Raw genomic sequence first — 20,541 nt, 5'->3', positions numbered from 1 at the left:
AGTAATTACTATTAAAATATGTAGGCAAGATAGATTTACTTTTTGACTATTAAGAGAATTCTTGGTGGATGCATGAGTATTTGTAAATCCAACAATTAACTCTGAGGTCCCCAGTATCCAAGAGTTGGGAATCATTGAGGGAGAGTGGCTATCTACTACCATGCCCTACTCTCAAACACAACCCCATCCCCAACACACGCGTACACTGCTAGACATCCGCTGGCCAACCAAGGGAATTTTTAATTTTTTTTTTAACGTTTTATTTATTTTTGAGACAGGGAGAGACAGAACATGAACAGGGGAGGGTCAGAGAGAGGGAGACACAGAATCTGAAACAGGCTCCAGGCTCTGAGCTGTCAGCACAGAGCCCAATGCGGGGCTCGAACTCACTGACGGAGAGATCATGACCTGAGCCAAAGTCGGCCGCCTAACTGACTGAGCCACCTAGGAGCCCCCCAAGAGACTTTTATATTTGAGTGTGAAGTAATATTTGGTTGGCTGATTTTTTTAGAGCACATTTTAAAGAATGTGGATAGAACCCACCCTTCCCCATGACAAAAAAATGCATATTTTAAAGACCTTGTCTGAAATAATAAATCAGAAGATCAAACTTGTTTCCTATTAGATGTATCTTCAAGTAGTGGTTGAAATGAAGAATTTGCATTTAAATGGAAAGATTAATGACTAATACACAAAGCTCATATTTAATCACCATTTCCTTAACACAAATAATTTATATTTTTATACAGATCATACACCTTAAGTCAGCAATCAAAAATGATAGGTTGAGTATTTTATAAAACAATTTTTGTGCCACCAATCATGCATCTCAGTTATAAATACTTCTGAGGCTGCTGGTTTCATACTGTTACTTGGGAATGATCTAAATGTTGGTATAGTAATTGAGTGTAAATATTTTTGAGAATGCGTGACTCTCAACTCAAAGAAATATCTTAAACTAAATAGAGAAAGAACCATTTGGGAATGGCTTTCTACACATGGTCTGTTCATCTGCACTTTCCCCTCAAATATGAGCTAAGTACGATTTGCACCCCTTCCAATTTTAGGTAATCGTTACAAAATAATCTGACTTCCCTCTTCTGGAATATCTAGTAGTTAAAACAAAAAGGATAGATTTTCCTTCAAACAAAAATGTGAAGGAATGTTCTGAAAAATCAAATGTTCCTTCTGCTACTCTCAGAAGCCCCTTTACTGGTACATTTCCCATCAATGGTGATAATGAACTTTTGTTTACCAACTGGGAGGTCAAGAATGATCTTATTCTAAACTGTTCTCCTTCAGAATCAGACCCTACACCACCACACCACTTAGTCCGTTCTGGAGTCCATTACATAAATACGGAGGAGGCTCAATGGTTCCGGGACTTCTTTCATAATGTCCGACCAGTAAAATAGCCAAATTGGACAACTTTGCCCTGAGAAAGGAACCTGATAGAGGAGAAATTACCCCAGGCATTGAACCGTATCTGTTCTCTGTCTGTGGCTTTAGCTCGGTGTTGAGCAAATGTTGAAATTTGATTTACTCTAGCTGGAGAATTATAATGAAATGACACATTTGCATTAAATAATCTCTCAGTGGGGACCAGCCAATAAGAGAGTCAGCAATGCATATATTGCCAGACAATTTAAAGTTACTAGTTGGTATTATGTCATCCTCTGGGCCCTGATCATTTATGGAGCTTTTCCAATTCTTTTCTTCTCTCCCCTGACTTCATCTTTCTTTCTCTTTCTTCCCACCACCCCTCCCCTAAGGAAGCAGCAAAAGCAAATTACATTTAGCAAGTGAGACAATGACATATTGGAAACTGGAAAGAATAAAAAGTTATTAAACCCGGTTTGCCCATCCTTTGCCCTTAAAACTCAATATAATTCTGGAGTTTGGCATGCTGTTTAAAAATAACACCTCCTCTACAAATTGGCACCTCTGCTCTCTATTGATCTCTTCTGATTGCTGACCAGTAAAATTAGCACCACTTCCTTTGCCATTAAGAAGACAGGGTGAAATGCAGAGAAAAATATAAGCACTTTACTTGTAAAAGCAAGCCAGCAGAACTCCTCTATTGGGCTTGGAATTTTTTAGCTTCCAAGGTCCTTCATTTCTGTCAAAAAGGAACATACCAGGAAAGGTGCTTGGATTTTGTGGGTGGTGGTGAGGAGGTGGGTGTTCCTCTGGTGGATCCAAGCCCTGGGGAGAAGACTTTGTGTGTGTTAGGGAAGTCTAGTTCAAAAAGGCTTTCTGCATTTACAACCAGGACCCAGTCATCCCTCAAGAGAAAATCTAGCCACATTGTACTCATTGTGTCAGAGCTGACCTATATGAAAAGAGTTGGCACCCAGGTAAGGTTAATTAAAAACACATATAATGCCTCTCCTTTCTGAAAGATGTGACTTTACCTGGTTGGGGAGAAAAAAGGCTAAGAATTGGTGTCTAATGGGCCTTCCACACTCAGCCAGTGGCTGCATTCACTGCTGTTCTGTGTAGTGATCCCTGGTGAATAATAGAAAAAGATGTGGTCCAGTGGCTAATGAAACCAGAACAGTACAAAGAACACATACACTTTAATTTATTGTCCCTCTGTTGGATTCAGATTCTTATCCAAAAGACCATTTCATTACAGTGCTCTCAGGTGAGATTTGTCCACCTTTTCAATAACACATGGATAATAGAGAAAAGGCAAACAACCTCTTTGTTTCTCACCAGCCCTGGATTCACTAATCATCATTCCCAAATTCAGCTCAGGCTTCTGCGTGAGTTCATCTTCATCAGCATTGCCATTTTCTCTCCCATATTTCAAAGAGCAATTGGAAAGCAGATATTTAATCAGAAAAGTTTGGGATTCATTTTTTGGACACCCAATCTGTCTTCAGAGGCTTTGAGACAGACAAAATTGCTGTTGACTGCACAAACAACGATGTCTGTGTCCTTGAGAAACACTGAAGCCTGATGGAAACTGCGCAGGCTTTGGAGGTGGCCAGGTCTGGTTGATACCCCAGCTCCACCATTTTATTAGATGTTTGATCTTGGATGATTTGCCTAAATCCCCAGAGCATTGGTTTTCTCGTCTGCAAAATGAAGATAACTCACTAAAATGCCTATTCGTTAAGGCTGCTACATGCATTGGTTGTAATGCAAGTGAGAAAAACCAACTGGAACTAGAGAGCAAAAGGGGTGTTCTCTTACAAAAACAAAATTGATGTTCCTAAGAAATAGGATGTCTGTGGACGTTACTGTGTCAACAGTGAAGGGGAGCACTGTTATAATTAGTTGGATAAACCAGATTATGCTGTTACCCTACATGGAAACCAAGGTCAGGAATGAAGCCAGTTCTCAAGAAAGGTTCACATTGGACCCAGGATGCTTCCAGGAATTCATACAATGCTGTCTCCTAATCCTTTGTTTCTGTTTCTCTCTGTGAATCTGCATCATTTGAAGGCTACCTCGTTTTGCTCCAGGCTGCACAACAAAAGACTACTTCACTAGTTCCTGAGTATAGATGCTACATGCCCAGCCACATGCAGACAGTCTCCCTGATTTCTGTTGATCTCAATTCCATTTTAGAAGAAAAGGATTCTACTTGGTCCACCTTGGGTAAAATGGTACCCAAGCTTAGTTTAATGAGATTGGACCAGATGTCGCATTGCACAGGATGGCTGCTGAAGAAGGAGATCCATTGCTTTTGACAGTAAGGTTAAAGGGACACTAGTGACCTGCAAAGATACCCCAAAAGGTATTCACAACAGGAATAGGCTGGCAGGGAGCAGAGTTTGAACAAAGATAACTAGAAAGCTTACTCAATGAGAGAGCTTTATAAAATGGATACAAAATGACTTTCCAATTTTCATCCACATGAGCCACCTGTTCTGAATGGGACAATGCAATCGGTAATCTGAATGCCAAATTTTTTACCACTGACATCTTGACATTCAAGGTCTATTTGGCAGCCCAAACCTGGAGAGTTACAGTGTACACTTCTGCTCCACCCTTCAGATACAACCAGGGATGCTCTGCCAGCCTGGAGAGTCCTCCTCACCACCCTGGATGAGAGTGAGGAGCTTCATGGTCTGTTCTGGGACCACCTTACACTGATTACAGGAAACGTCTCATTTCAGACACCAGACGACTCAGCTTCACTCAGACACTTTTTGACTAAAGGCCCCCATATCTCATGCATGTGAAAGGGAAAATAAAACAAGAAGCAAAACTATAATGCTTTCTAGTTGCAGAGTTGATCATTAGGCCTGGCATAAGCCTTCTGTTCTTTAATGAGTTGGTTTATAATGCAATACAAATACAGTTGCTTGGGGGTGGAGGGAGCTAATGGTCTCTCTCATTACTAAGGAATCCTAAGCAAGGCTACATCTCACAAACCTAAAGGCTCTTTCATAAACTGCATGTTCTCAGCTCTTACCCTAGGGCTTTCATAAATGTTCTGGAATGACTGTCAAGACCAGAACTGACCCTTATCAGAGTCATGGGTACATCAAACATGCAGTCAAGAAACTTTGGAAGACAACACAAAAGGTCAGCAGTTCAAGTGGGTGAAAGCACAGGTAAATTATCAGGGGTTTACCAATCCAGATGAGGCCATGAGGTATAAAAAGAATAGCAGGAGCCTTACCATCACCTTCTCTATGACCTCACTCTGATTGAGGTGGACCTACCTCACCAAGGAGCTCCTTATACAGAGCAGCATATCCTGCAAAGGAAAAAAAAACAAAAAACAAAAACAAAAGCAAAAACATAAAACCAAGTAGTCCAACCAGAAAGTTAGTCTTGACATCAGAAGGGATATGTGGAGGAATGCAGAAGAGGTAAAGCTATCGGTCAGTCCCAACACTGTGTCCTTTATTAACACCTGGGACATTACTGGCAAATCATTGTTAAATAAGAAGTGAAACATTAGCTGGGCATCCCATCCAATTTCATGGTCTAAAATTTCAAGGCTTTCTCCCAGACCAGAAAACAATAATAAAGTACAAATCTCCTTAGTCCTTCAAAATATCACTTTGCAAGTTCTTAATTTTAAAGGCATCCTTGGTTACCCATGCTTTTAATATACTTTGTCAGGACCAAGTCCTCACTCCACAAAGCACAGCATTATGAGTGGGCAGCTTTACCACCACATAGGGGTTCTTCTGGGAATTTCTGCATTCAACTCTACATTTCTCTTCATGGCTCCTGTATGCTCTTGCTTTGTGTCGATCTCTTTTAAGATACAAAGTTTCTCATCTTTGTTTCTCTTCTGCTTTCTCCTTCCCCTCTGCAGTCTGCCCCCCCCCCCCCCCCCCCCCCCCCCCCCCCAGGTCTCTGTCTAAATAATTCACATATCACATGCCAGTCACATGCAAAGACTAAGGAACAGATTCTAAATTTAAATATAAAATTCACAGAAGAGCAAGCTTGATTGGCCCTACCTGGAATAAATGGTCAAACATGGCTCTAGGTAACCCACCTCCATGAGTGTCAAAGAAGGGGTAATTGTGCAAAGGGCAGTAATCATGAATTATGCAAGACCTTGTAAGATGTGTCTACTATAGTTAGGTACCTCTTAAAAGGGTGTTGAATGGAATAGAAGTCAGAAAATTGGGATAAATAATTTATATTTAATTGTAAATTGTACTTTCTTCTTGAGGGCACCTAAATGTAAGAAACAGAATAATTATAACAGCATTTTCATAAATTAAGTAGTATTAGGCTTAACCCAAGTCACGGCTGGGTGCCCAGCACAGCAGGGGTTTAATAAAGGCTTCTTAACTGTCTAGAACTCTGTCGAATTTAATTTAGCTTGATTTAGCATTTTCTATATGCAAAGTGCTTGACAACATTGTTATTTCCTGATATTTGCAGTCTTCCTAGAAACCTGATATTATACAAAGCTATTTCTGTATTCTATAAATGAGAAGATACTGTTGCCCAAAGAGACCCATTTATTTGGGGGAGGGGGAGAACCGGAAGTGATAGTCGTTAAGGACTTTGACTGGGTGTCCAGATCTTGGCTCTTCCACTCACTAACTCTATGAGCTTGGTCAAGATGGATAATCTCTTTGAGCTTCACCTTCCTATGTCGTAAACCAATGCAATGGAACCTACTATGCCAAAGTTTTAGGAGGATTAATTGAGGGCTTTGGTCATAGAAAGTGGTCAATATGTTAGTGTTCCAAGTAACTGTAATAGCTATTGTTGCACAAAATTTTACAGTGTGTTAGGACACACTTTTTTTCTAAAGAAGAGTCCCAGGAATTCCGTGACCCAAATGGTTTAAGAGCTCATGATGCTGTTTGCCTGATAGCTCTCAGTCATTGGTACTCTGCTCAAGTCCTTCCCCCCCCCCCCTTGAGTTCCCAAGTTTACCCTTTATCACAGGTGTATGCCTATGGGATCCTCCTTTTTAAGGGATAGGCCAGCCTCTGGAATATTGACTTAAAGGGCTGGAGGAGTAATCACCTGAGATAATTACCTTGCTGCTCCTATCTGAAGAGCAGCAAAGCAAAGGGTCAGTTATATTGAAGCCATACAAATTGTCCACGTAAGATAGAGCATGGAAGCATTGTGTGAGCACTTGAACAGGTTCAAAAGAAGGCCAAGCATGAGAAGGCCCAGTGCCCAGAATGGCACTGGAGTGTTGGAGCATGGTGTGTACACTCTGGAGGCAGCGGTCAGCAGTGTGGAGTGGGGGGGTCTGGGAGGAAGAGAGCTAGCATTAAAGGCACCAAGTAGGGGCAGAGGCCAATATGCAAATGTACTACCAGTCTTAACAGTGACTAGGGAGACATGCCCTGGTGATTATTGTACTCATATGCTAATTATTATAGCATTGGTCATGTGGTGATTGGCTCTGTCACCACTAACTGGAAGAACTCAAAGCTGTTGTCCTACTAATGTGGTTCATGGTTCTATCTTCAGAGAAGATAAGTTAAATCAGACCACAGAGTCAGTGTTGATATATGCATGTTGGATAAAATCCTTGACTTCATCATTAGCCATGGGTGCAGATCCACCTTGGATTCACCTGCATACCATCTTTTCATTCACCTATCATTTCATTTATTCCACCAACATTTTTGAGCAGATCCCAATGAGACCTGAATTATCTTGGCCCTATAGTTTAGAGGGAGAAATAGCTAAGTACACCACGTATGCAAATAGTGGGCCTTTCATGCAACTTAAATATGCCCACTGATTTGGGAAATAAAGAGAAAAAATATAGGGAAAAGTGCAACAAAAATACAGAAAAGTTGGCAAATTCAACCCATGTCTCTTTTATCTGTGCTGTCAGGGCTAGAAACTCTTGACTGAGCTACAGAGGGTCAACAGATGGCTAAAACATCAACCAGAGAAGCAAGTTCAGCTTGGACTCAGCTCATTTGGATTCTAGGTCAGCCATCAGTCAGGAAACCTGTACCCACAGGTCGGTGGAAACAGACAGGGGTTGATGTGAGTGCCCTTCAACATTAAGACCTGATTGTTCCTGTCGTTGAGATTGGCAGCATGGAGGGAAAGGGCAATGGTGCACCTTCAAGCTGGAGAGGACATGAAAGCAGCCCATGGTTACACAGCCCCTAGTCAGAAAGAAACAAATGTGTCCTACAAGGGTCTGATGTTCACAGGAAATTGCTGCCTTGGGAAACAGCTCCCAAGCAGAGGTTCTCATATCTGGCAAAGTTTACATAGCTAAATCCCAGATGTAAATCCATGACCAAAGGCATCTATTAACCAGATTATCAGCACTGGACAGTGGTCTTGTGATCTCCTGTCCTGGGAGAAAAGGTAATTGAAGAAAAACACTGCTGTTCTGCAAGTTTTCTGTTTCTCAAGCACCACCCAAGTAAGAAACCACTAAGAAACTCTCAATTACACAAATGTGAGGTAAAATTGATGCCTCTTCTCAGGAAGGAAGGAAACAACCAGTCAGCAAGAATATGGCAGGGAAGGGGCACCTGGGTGACTCTGTCAGGTAAGCATTCGACTTTGGCTCAGGTCAACACCTCACATTTCCTAAGTTTAAGCCCCACATCGGGCTCACTGCTGTCAGCTCAGAGTCCCCGGAGCCTGCTTCGGATTCTGTATCTCCCTCTGTCTCTCTGCCCCTCCCCCTCATGTTCCGTCTCTCTCTTTCAAAAATAAGTAAATGTTTAAAAAAAAAAAAAGGAGTACAATTAAAAAAAAAAGAATAGAGCGGACAAGATTTATTCAGCGTATACCTTGTTCCAAGGCATTGTGTCCTATAGCCCGGGCACTGTGTGGGATGAAGATTTTGCCATGACAAATTTTATTAAAAGAATAGATAAACAAGGATGCCTTTAAAATTAAGAACTGGCAAAGTGATATTGTGAGGGACTAAGGAGACCTGTACTTTATCATTCTTGTCTATTCTGAGAGAAAGCAATATAATTTTAGACCATGTTATTGAAAGGAATTCCCAGGTGTTCATTCATTTCTTATTTAGCACCACTGCCAATTAGACCTTAGATGTTGCTCATCACTAACACGCATAGAAGCTTTCAGATTTGCCTCTTTAGACATAGTGCCTTGCACCTGATATGCTAGCATTCCATGAGGCATACCATTTCCCTCCTCTCAAACCAGACCTCAAGGAGATTCCTTTACTATTCCAAATCCTCAGGAAAGATTAAACAGGAAGAAAATGTAGGAAAAATCTAAATCAGTCCCAGTTTGCTTCACAGGAAGAATGAAGACAGTAGTTTGCACCATGGTGTTTCTTTTCACGTGGTAAAAGGATACGTCATTCTCTGTTTAATTAATTACAGGCCATTTGAAACATATTGCCAATAAAACAGTGTGTACTAGTGGGAAAAGAAATGAGATGAAAAAATATGCCTGTCCCATTATTCATTTGTATTGATCTAGATGTACAACCCTATGCATCACAATTTGACAAAAGGTTAAATATTAACAGAAGAATCATTAATCTAACAAAACAAATTAACAACACAATAGTTCTCCCCTTGGCTTTATGTATATCACGGGGCTCTCCATGGACTGAGGAACCCTTCAGACTGATGCTTAGTACCTCTTTTTGCAAATCTGACAAAGAGCTGGACTAGATAGAAGCTAAGTTGTTCTTGTTAATTGCAAAGTCGTTACTGTAAAGATGGAGGACCTTCGCCATAAAGTGCCAGCCGTACCAACCGCAGAGGCCCCTTACAAATGAAAACATACCAAACATTATATAGCATGGGGCCTGGCACAAAGTTTTAAAGATTACTTGTAAGGTATGTTAGGCACAATAGTGTCTTTTGGGAGCAAATGAACATTTCAATAAATGTTAGCAGTTTCTCAAATTTTACTTTTGTACACTTTTCTTCTGTTGAATTATGTTTTTTTATAAATTTTAAACATTTATTTGTGCCCTTATATCCTTCCTTCCCACCATCCTTCAGCCCATGAGTCCATCCATGTATCCAACTTACATTCATCTATGCACTCACCCATGCACCCATCTATGCATTCATCCACGCCCTCATCCCCGAACCCATCCATGCACTTACCCATGCACCCATCTATGCATTCATCCATGCATTCAACCCCAAACCCATCTTTGTACTCGTCCATGTGCCCATTTACACATCCAACCATTTATCCATCTACACACCCAAACATGCATCTATCTATGCAACCATGCATTCACTCATGCTTCCATCCCTGCATCAACCCATGCATGCATATATTCATTTATTAGCTTGGTATTGGTGGGAATAAAAGTTTTAGACATTTTGGATTTGGGAAAAATGGGGAAGCTGAAGTCTGAAGATATTAAGTGATTTGCCCAAGCCATTCAGCCAAAGTTCGGTCTAAAATAGAACCTGTGATTAAATCTTCCAGGGGTTCCTGATGTTTTTCTTACTTACAGCTAATAAATAAATAAATAAATAAATAAATAAATAAAACCAAGATTATGGGTATTTACTGATGATCACAATATTTTGATAAATCACTAAGTAAATTAAGTTCCCTCTAAAAACTGAAAGAGAAATAGAAGTCTGAATTTCAAATAAAATATAAGGGAGACATGACCGCTATAAAAATTATAGTCTGAAAGTTTATAGTAGAAAAGAGTATGATCATTTTCCATAAAAATCTTTCATTGAAATAACTAAACTCATTTGTCTGAAGAGAAGAGAGATGACACTTCACCTTTACTAAGTCATGCAAAACAGCCCTAATCAATCCCAAAGACACTTCACTGTCAAATTTATTACATTTTCCAATGATTCTATGGATCTTATTTTATATTGTCCTTAAAATTATTGCCCATATCAACCAAAATTGGATATGCCACACATAAATGCACAAACACCTACACACCAACACTCAGAAGCGAAGATTAGATTATCTGAAGAATACTTTGGGTGATCAAATTTAAAGGGCCACTCCTCACCTAGATTTGGCTGCACAATTTTGTAATAATCTTCTTATAATACCTAAATGATTAGAAACTATATTATTTATCAATACACAATTTTTGTAAAGTTAGTGGTCTCTCACCCATCATTTAAACAGTTCCTAAGAATCCCCTTCGTCCAAAGTCTTCCAAGGAAGAGAGGATGATTTTCTCTGGCTTCATCTTTCCTAGATGTGAAACACACCCATGGCTAATCTTTTCTCTCTATACCCTTAAACATGCATTGACCTTCAATGTGAAATGTTGCTCAGTGGGTCTCTGTATTTCTGGGCAGGGGTCCAACTTCATTTATATCAACTCTGTAGGACCTTAAAGCCTTCAGGAAAGGAACTAAATAATATGTAGATGATGGAGAAACAGAATTCCGGGCAATCAGTAGTATGGCAAAAGCTATCACTTTTATTTTTAAATCAAAAGTAAAGAAACTGAAGTAGTATGGAACAGTGAACGGATGCCCAAGGAATCACAAACCATTACAAAGGAGATTTAAAAAAAAAAATTTTTTTAAGGCATTTTAGAGGAGAAAACCAGTTCAATTTTCAAACCCTGTATATTGGAGGGGAAAGTTTTATCAGAATCTGGGTGTTCTGATAGGTATTTTCCAGTCTCTAATTTATAGAGGCCCATTTTTTGCTTGCCTTTTTACTCTATGCAGCTCCAGCCAACTTCAAAGATTGATGAAATCTGAGAGTGGTATTAGATTTAACACCATTTCAAGATGAGCTTTAAGCTGAGTGAGAATGAGTTGGACAGGGAAGGAAATAGAAAGGAAAAGTTCAATAGATGAAGCTCTTGGCCTTAGAGCAAATTGAAATATTATTATTGCAATCCCTTCCAGAAATCACTGGGGTGGTCCATGATGCTAAAAGATCATGCTGTTTCCCAGGGTGGTGTCTGAATAAAGATATTATGGGTGAAATGGATTATAAATTTGTATGTCAAACAAAATGAGAAATTCCCTAAAATCAGTGCCATATTAAGAGACTTCTCCCTGTTTACCATGCATGGAATATTTGGGCTGTGCTAAGCAGAGAACCAGATACATTGGGTCAGCCTCTCAACAGTTATTTCCTTCAAGAAGCTTAGTTCCATAGTATGAGGGACCAGCTGTAGAATACTGATACAGTTTAATGATTTCTCATTTTGCCTCAGGGGCATCATCAAAATCTTCTTGTTCTGATGCTATCAGAAACCAAGATTTTAAGTAGCTAAACAAAATCTCCATAAAATGAGAGGTGCAAAGTAAGATTGAAAGTGATAAAATGTTTAGAAGCAGTGGCTGACAATTATTCTCAAAGCACAGAAAAGGAGTTAAAAATATGACATCTCTAGCGAGCCAAAAATTTATGTCCAATATAAATTCTTTTGGATATGTGGATGCTTAGATACCATTATGGTTAATACTCAAGTAGTAATACCACACCATTCTTCTTAGCTTTATGTCTGGACAATAACAAAGGACATATTAACACAAATGGCCTTTTTAAGTTCCTAAGTGGTAACATTAAGGTTACAACGTAGGCTTCTTAACACACATTTTAAATATAATTTGTTACATCATGTCGTTGAAAATTATGGGCTATATGGAGTCCATAGGCCTCAGTTGGCACACTGACTTTGCTATAAGTCTGTTGTGTAATTTACTTAACCTTTCAGTGTCTCTATTTCCTCAACCATAAAATGGGGATAATAGTCACTATTTCATGGAACCATTGTGAAGATTAGAGATAATAAATACATTATAGTATAGTATAGAGTCACATGATAGGCTTTCATAAATAGTTATTACTATCATTGTCATGAGTTGAATCCTCAAATCTTTCCTAAATTTTCTCATCATAAAACCAAGGTTTTAAATAATTCTGAAAGTTCTACATGAATTCTTAATTTTTTCTTCTATTTTCCAATAAACCATCAAGATGGAGAAGGTCTCCTAGCCAAGATGTTTCCTCCTCCATCTCTTAGTATTTATCTGTTAAAGATCCTGGGCCATTTGACCGGTGGGGGTTTCCCACTGTCTGGGATTTGTTGTTTACACACTTATGGGCAACTGAACATGTTCCTCTGTCCTGAGTATTTCTCACAAGTTGACAGCCAAACCCAGATCAGGTTTGATCCCTTTAGCAAGACACAGGCTGGTAATGTGTTGTTTTACCCAAAGACACATTGTATTGCTCTGTTTTTGCTTTTTTTGTTTGTTTTAATGTTACTAGTAATTAATGCTCAAAGCCTGAATACCTCATGAATTTATAATAATATTTATAATTCAATCTGGGACTATAGGAATTTTACTTATAATTTTCCCAGATTACATCTGTATATATACATGAATCTCAGAATAACAATACTAACATCACCAATTATTATTCCTGAAAATAGTTACAACATTTTTTTTTTTTACATGTCTTTCAATTTTCCTCCATTTTGGGTTGTACTATGTCTGCACTGTCAGATCATATAACCACTACTTAGCATAATCTCCCTTTTTCGTCACAGATATACAAGTTCATTTAATGTCCCATCCCAGTTTTTGCACTGATGTCTCTAGTCATTCTGGTGATCTGAAGCTAATTCTCTAGTAGATTTCTTTAAAAACAAACAAAAACCATGATGGGAAGATATCCTTACATATTACTTTTATCTGTGCCTTTTATACTAGAAGATTCTTTTTGGTAGACATTAACTCTTCACTCACATCTTCTTTATTACATTTTCTTCTGTAATAAAGTGTTGCTATCAAAAAGTCTGATGAAATTGATTATTCTTTCTCTCCTAAGTCGTGTTCCTTTTGCCTAGATGCCTCATATATTTCCCTTTCCTGTTTCTCTTAAAATCTAGACATTCTATTAGAATGTATCTGGCAGTTGGTTGATATTGAAAAGTGAGCCTTTTTAATATGCACTTTAATTTTTAGGGTTTTTGTTTGTTTGTTTTTTATGTTAGAGAGTGTGTGCATGCATGCATGCATACAAGCTGGGGAGGGGCAGAGGGAGAGAGAGAGACAGAAACCAAAGCAGGATACACACTGTCAGCTCGCACCTGATGCGGAGCTTTATCTCATGACCTTGGGATCCTGACCTGAGCCAAAATCAAGAGTCTGATGCTCAACCAACTGAGCCACCCAGGTGCCCCTCATTTTGTTGTTGTTGTTGTCATTGTTGTTTGTTTGGTTTTTTTTTTTTTGACTCAAGAAAAAAAATATTCTTAATTATCCCTTTTAGTATTTGCTCTGCTCCCTTGCTGCAGTATTCTTTTTCAGGAACTCCTATTATCTATAGAGTTAAAACATTTTTTGCCTATCTTTGATATTTGTCAATCTCATATAAATCCTTTCTATCTCTTTGGGGTTTTTTTAATTATTTTTAAAAACATCCTTCTTTGCACCTACTATTTTTCTTAGATGTTATTTATTGTGTTTATTTATTCTTTTATTCCTTCTAGTATGGCCACTATTTCCAAATTCTTTAAATTTTTATTTCTAATTTTTAAACTGTCATCTACATTCAATTATTATTTTGATTGATGTTATATTTTCATGTCTTTTATCATTTTCTTAGTGTCTTTTAGATTGTTTTGAAATAAAATTTCACAATTTTAATCTGTTTTTTGAGCATATTCTGGCATGCTTTATCCTCTAGAAGAATATAATCTACTACTTATTTTCTTTTTTTTCTTATCACAACTTTGTGTGAGACTTAACCTGAATACTTTTCTTTTACTCATAATTAGTTTCTGTGAACTCAAATTGTGAAGTTCAGCTGGACTACTACTTAGTGTAGTATTATATAGTATTAAGTACTTTCATTTACTATTAAATGTTGTATTGAAAACATAGCGGTCTGCCTTTTTTTTTTTTTTTTTTTTTTTTTTTTTTTAGATTTCCTATCTCTGTTCCTCATATTTTTATCTCTCCTGGTCAATTTTTATTCCATTCCCATCAATTTCTCCTTGATGCAGAGCCATATTCTGAAAGGACCCTGGGGGGTTAATTTTGAGAGTTCATACAGACAAGACTTCTCTCTTAGCTCCTTCATACCTAACAAGCACCCTCCTGTCATAGGATACAGCAAAATCAGTGCCAGTTTTAGCTGCCATTTTATTTTTTAAAAAAATTTTCTTTAACATTTATTTTTGAGACAGAGAGAGACAGAGCATGAACAGGGGAGGGGCAGAGAAAGAGGGAGACACAGAATCGGAAGCAGGCTCCAAGCTCCGAGCCATCAGTCCAGAGCCCCACGCGGGCTTCGAACTCACAGACCGCGAGATCGTGACCTGAATCGAAGTCAGACGCTTAACGGACTGAGCCACCCAGGCGCCCCTTAGCTGCCATTTTAAAATTGGCCTGACATGCATTTCAGTTAGTATCTGTTGGCTTTTTCAGGGTTTCTTTCTCTTGTTTTCAGGTCTGACAGATACCCCATTGCTTTCCACTGTTTTCTCTCGCACAGATGGTAATACCTGCTTATATTCTGTGGGTTGGGGCACACCTCATCACCTCAATTTCTTCTGAAATCATGAATTTGGTTTTTCTAACTAATTTCTCCAATTATATGTGATGATTTAGGAAAATCCAAACATTTTACTGCTGCCACCTATCTTCCCCAAAGTTTTAACAAGTAATGATTATTTGATTTGGCCTACCATAAAGTAGGTTTTTGAGAGGAAGAAAGCAAATCCCAAAGAATGAATTTGGGTTTTTGCCTGGGTACTTTTTAAATTTGTTTTTCAGGATGGCACTGCATGTCCCTGAGTTTTAATGATATCAAAACTATATTGGGAGACCACAGGTGTGGCATCAATAAAAAAAAAAAAAAAAAAACAACTAAGGAAATATTTTTCATTTTGTAGTGATATTTTCAATTGATCCCCTAGGCTTCTCTGTTGTCTCAACTCTGTTTTCTACCTTAAACCTCAGTGGATGGAATGTTCTAAAGCACTTAGAATGCTCAGCCTGATCCACAGTGATAGGATTCTAAATGGACCATGGCCAGGGAATTACCAAACCCCGGGCACATCCTGTTGGCACTGAGTTCTGGACAGTCTGCTCTTGTTCTCAGCTAGAGGCAAAGGGTCTCTTAAACATTAATTTCCCTGTAACCTCACGTTGACTTACAAAGCATAGGTATGGTGAATTTCTTCATTGGAGAAAAAAGTTAATTTAGGGGAAAATAGGTACTACCAGATATTTCTGTATGTTTCATTGTAATGCAAAATCAGGCAAATACCTTAAGGGCAGAATTGAGATAAAAGCATCCTACTTATTTCAATGTTATATATATTAAACTATTCTTCTCAGAACTCTTAAAGATTTATCATGTGTAATTAACATTAGCTGATTAAGATATTGTCAATGTATTTTTTTATTTTTATTTTTTAATATTTAGACAGAGAGCGTGAGCAAGGAAGGGCAGAGAGAGGGCGGAGAGGGGGACACAGAATCTGAAGCAGGCTGCAGGCTCTGAGCTGTCAGCACAGAGCCCTATATGGGGCTTGAATTTGTGAAATACGATATCATGACCTCAGCCGAAGTTGGATGCTTAACTAACTAAGCCAACCAGGCATCCCCGTCAATAATTTTTAATAGTGGCTAAATAACATGAATCGATGTTGCCGATCTTTGTGGCTGGACATCAGCTTCTAGAATTCAATGTCTGCCATGTCCCTACCAGAGTAAAGGTACATGCCTTGCCATCTAGCTATAATTGTAATGCTGTCCATCAAAGAATTGAGTTTGGGTGGTGCCAAACAGAAGCAAAACCAAATTCTTTTGCCTTATTTAACAAACAAATCCCATCATGATAACAACTAGTTCCTGATAGTTAGGGATGATAAGAATTCTCATTGTTATGGTAGGGTGCTTAAGTCTTCTTGGATAGAAAGCAAAGATGAAATGTGTGTGTATATACAGAGAGAGAGAGAGAGAGAGAGAGAGAGAGAGAGAGAGAAAGAGAGCCATGTAGATACAGACATGTATACCTAGATATCTACCTATAGGAAATTGTTTCTCATTGCATACAATATAAGTATCATTTACTGAGAATCAAGGATCATCTGGAGTTGTATCTAAAGTTTCAAGAGAAAAAATAATTCTAAAATCTTTCCATCTTGAGACTCTCTTCTATGATATCTGCCTCTAGCATAGATCACTTCGATATAAGGCCTCTTCTCCCCCCACTCACTATCCATCCTTTGATCAGAGCACAATAGATTAGAATATATTGGAATTAAAGTGACCAACCATACCAAATATGAGATGATAAAACCGAAACAGGCTTCTGTCCTTCATATGTTCTCTTTGAGATGATTCTGGTTTGAGCTCATTTAGGTCTTTAAACAAGACCCCACAGATTTCCATGTTTCAACTTCTGCAGAAGTCAGAAAACCTACATTCATCTCCCATTCAACATCTGCTTTGCTGCCATTTCTGCTTTTTCCTACTAGTGAATGAGGCATGCCAAGGCACCATGATGGAGAGGTCACTTAATTTTCGTTTGTAAAGCCAAATCTCCTGTGCTCTCCATAATTACCAATCAATTTTACATAAATAGCAAAATTAAGCCCCATTATTCTCATTTACCACAAAATTAGAGGAATTAATTAAACATGGAAAAAGTGCCGATGCCTGCCAAATCACTACTTCCAGTAGATAGAAGCACATTCAGGAATGACACACAGGCAGGAAGAAAAATCATCACAGCATTCAGAAACAGAGTGAAGTAATGCAATTGAAAAGGTGTTGTTAGTGCTACAAGTCTGAAAGCACCAGACTTCCTCTGTTCCGGAGTTCCTCTCCCAAGGCTAGGACAAGGAAAAGAAACTCTTCTTCACCGAGATGGAACCAAGGCTAGAACAAGGAAAACACTCTTCCTTACCAAGATGGAACCCAGCATCTATGCAACGCTAGGTATGTCTGCTTTTCTGGTTGTTTTGGGAGGCCATGGTTCACCTTTGGTTTGTGTTTGAATAAACCCAGAGGAGAAGGCCAACTTAAGACATGCTTTCAAATCTAGATTTGTCTGAGGAATTCCACTCATGTGGTTGATACTAACGAGCTCAACAAAACTCCAGAAATTACATGACTAGAAACCCATAACTCTGTATGAGAGGTCAAACTGTGTTTAAGATGAAATTCATGGAATAAATGAGAAGCAGAGGAGGACTCACAATTTCAACAATGGGCTCAACAATGCTTGGATCCGTTAAAAACTTTAGAAGTTAAGAGGCAGAGAATGGTGAAGTGGTTTCATAAACTGGAAAAAAAGAGTCAAAAATGAAAGTGTTCTTCAAGAATTGCCTAAGAGTCTCTTGCAGTTACTCCCATTATGAAACAATGAAATATATACTATTCCTTAAATAAACCCACCAAAACAATACCCCTTTTAACTGTTGGGCTGTAGTAAAAAGATCTTCCTATCTTCCTTAATGAGATTTTTATTGCTTGTGTAAATTTGTCTTGTGCTGAATTTTTGTCTTGGGAACTCTGAATTATGTTACCTTGAGTTGTTCATGGTAAGCATGCAAGCATCCACCCAATTTTTGCTGTGAAAATGGCTCCTTCTGGCAAAGTGAAAGCAATTGGAACTCAGTTTAATTAGCTGCCTTCTGTAAATATGCCATTATTCTTCTAGCTCTGCACTAAAGTTATATTTACAAAGGGAACAGATAGCAATGATTATTTTGGGTTGTAGTTAGTCAGTATTAGTTAATGTCTGAGCATAATTGAGAGGAAATTAAGGTATTAAACAGAGGATAAATGAGTGTCTGTCAGAACAGAAATTTTACCTATATTTTCAGGCATGGATTGGACATTGAACCGCACAGAGAAGCAACAGGTTTCTCACCTGAAACCCATTTAGCAAGAAGCATGTGCAACTAGGTTATCCATTTCTGAATAATCTGATGGCGGGCTTTCTATTACAGATGTTCACTCCTGAACCAACTTTTCTTGGTGACTCAACAGGTTTTGAGCTACTCATGTTTCTTTGGACTCAGTGAAATCCAGGGAAGGCAAACATAGTTTAATATCAGCCAGGGCCAAAAAAATAGAGGAAGAGGGTCTACTATTCCCAAAACACTTCATGTATTTCAGGGTCAAATGCCAATTGTGAATGAATTAGGTATTTTTATGGCTTCCTTTAGATTACTCAGAGGTGGATATTTTTAAAACTTCACCCTAAGATTTATAACAGTCATGGGTGCAGGTAATTCTAACTCAGAAAGGTCCCACAACATCTCCTGGTGGGTATGATAGGGAACAGGTCAATTGGGGGAGCCTTCCTCAGAACCCAGACACTGGAAGACAATACCTATCCCCTCCCCATCAATTCTGTAGCTTGGAGAAAGGGAATCAAAATCATGAAGTGGGTTAAAGACACAGGCTCTGGAGTCAGACATCTATGGATAGTTGCTCAGGCCCCAGTGCTTGCTAACTGTGAGATCCTGAGTGAGTGATTTACGCTCCTAGTTTTCTCATGGGGAAGATAGAGATAACACCAGAACTTAGTGATTAGAAGGACTGAATGACATCAATCATATAAAGCACTCAGCACTGAACTGGATGCAAAAAAAGGGGGGGAGAGGGTATGTGCTCGCTTAGTTGGAATGTCTACAATTTCTGGGATTATTTTTACTCTGCCACCATCTTCTGAGAGCTGTTTAAATCCACTGTCTAAATATGCATAGCAGGTTTTTGTTTTTAATTTTTTTAATTTATTTATTTTGAGAACCAGAGAGCATGAGCAGGGGAGGAACAGAGAGATGGAAAGAAAGAATCCCAGGCAGGCTCCACACTGTCAGCACAGAGCCCAAGTCAGGGCTTGAACTCGTGAACTGTGAGATCATGACCTCAGCCACAATCAAGAGTCAGATGCTTAACCAACTGAGCCACGCAGGCGCTCCAACATAGAAGGAGCACACAACATATGTTCTGTCTGGGTACAAAGATGAGTTTGGGCTGGGACAAACAGGAGGGGAAGAAGTACAAAGTGTTGGGTGTGTCCCCAATTCCTGTAATGGGCTGAGTTTGAGATTCTACTATCAGAAGAGTGACAGACAAAATCATTTTTGTCTTTTGTCTATTTTTTATTTATTTGTGTACTTATTGCTTCCAATGTGAGGCTGGGCAAAATTCTAGCTCAAAGCAGAATCATAGTTCCTGGAATAAATGGAGAGACTCTAGGCATAAGCAAGGTGGCCTTGAGGTCCAAGTGACAAAATATGGCAGGCTTTGGGGAGAGAGGTTCTTCTCACCAATGTATGGTGCCAGCCATACCCTGGCACCCATGGGAGTGAGAGCCTTAGGAACACACAGAATTGGCCCCATCGGAGTTCTCAAGGTAGACCCTGATGGCAGGAAGTTTGCACCCAGTGGTCAGTCTGGTAGTAAGGAATATGGAGAGCTGGAGCAGGGAATGCAGACTGGGGACAGGAGCGCACAGATCCATCCAAGGACAAATGTGAAGCACTATTTGGGGGAACTGTCTGGGTGGCCAATTTTTAACCGTGGTGTCACAAATGATCATAGAATTTGATCATTTAGGCTTTTATGTCATATTCATAGAATCAGGAGATTTAAGAATGCTAGGTTGGAATTCATATACTTTGCAATAAGTTTAGCATTCACAAAACACGCAGAATCTCTAAGGGAGGTACAAGGGCCTCCCAACCTCCGCTGATGTGGCTGCTGTGCTGGGCTGCCTCTGCTCTCTTTCTCCTCCCCAGTCACATTTCCAACCACCGGGACCTTCCATGCTTCCAAAGTCCCAAAAACAGGCTAAGACCTCCCATCCCAAACCTGCTCAGGACATCTGGCTTTTCATCCAGCTCCAGAGAGTGACCTCATGGAGCACTGGAACCAGAGGCAAATCTGCACCCCGATTTCTACAGGACCTTGGTTTGGGTGCTGTGTGTTTGCTTGTTCTGCATCTCAGAGGGGAATCTTGTCTCTAAGTAATGACCCTCTTGGACAGTATTTTAAAGTAATTTCAAACTTACTAAATACTGCAACAAAAAATGCAAAGAACTCTTAAGAGTCTTCACCCAAATTCACCTTTTTTTTACATTTATATCTCACTAATATACATATTAGTATATGTTTT

Source organism: Panthera uncia, chromosome A2 (assembly GCF_023721935.1).
Source record: "Panthera uncia isolate 11264 chromosome A2, Puncia_PCG_1.0, whole genome shotgun sequence".
Taxonomy (NCBI): domain Eukaryota; kingdom Metazoa; phylum Chordata; class Mammalia; order Carnivora; family Felidae; genus Panthera; species Panthera uncia.
Note: the sequence above shows the minus strand (reverse complement) of the source record.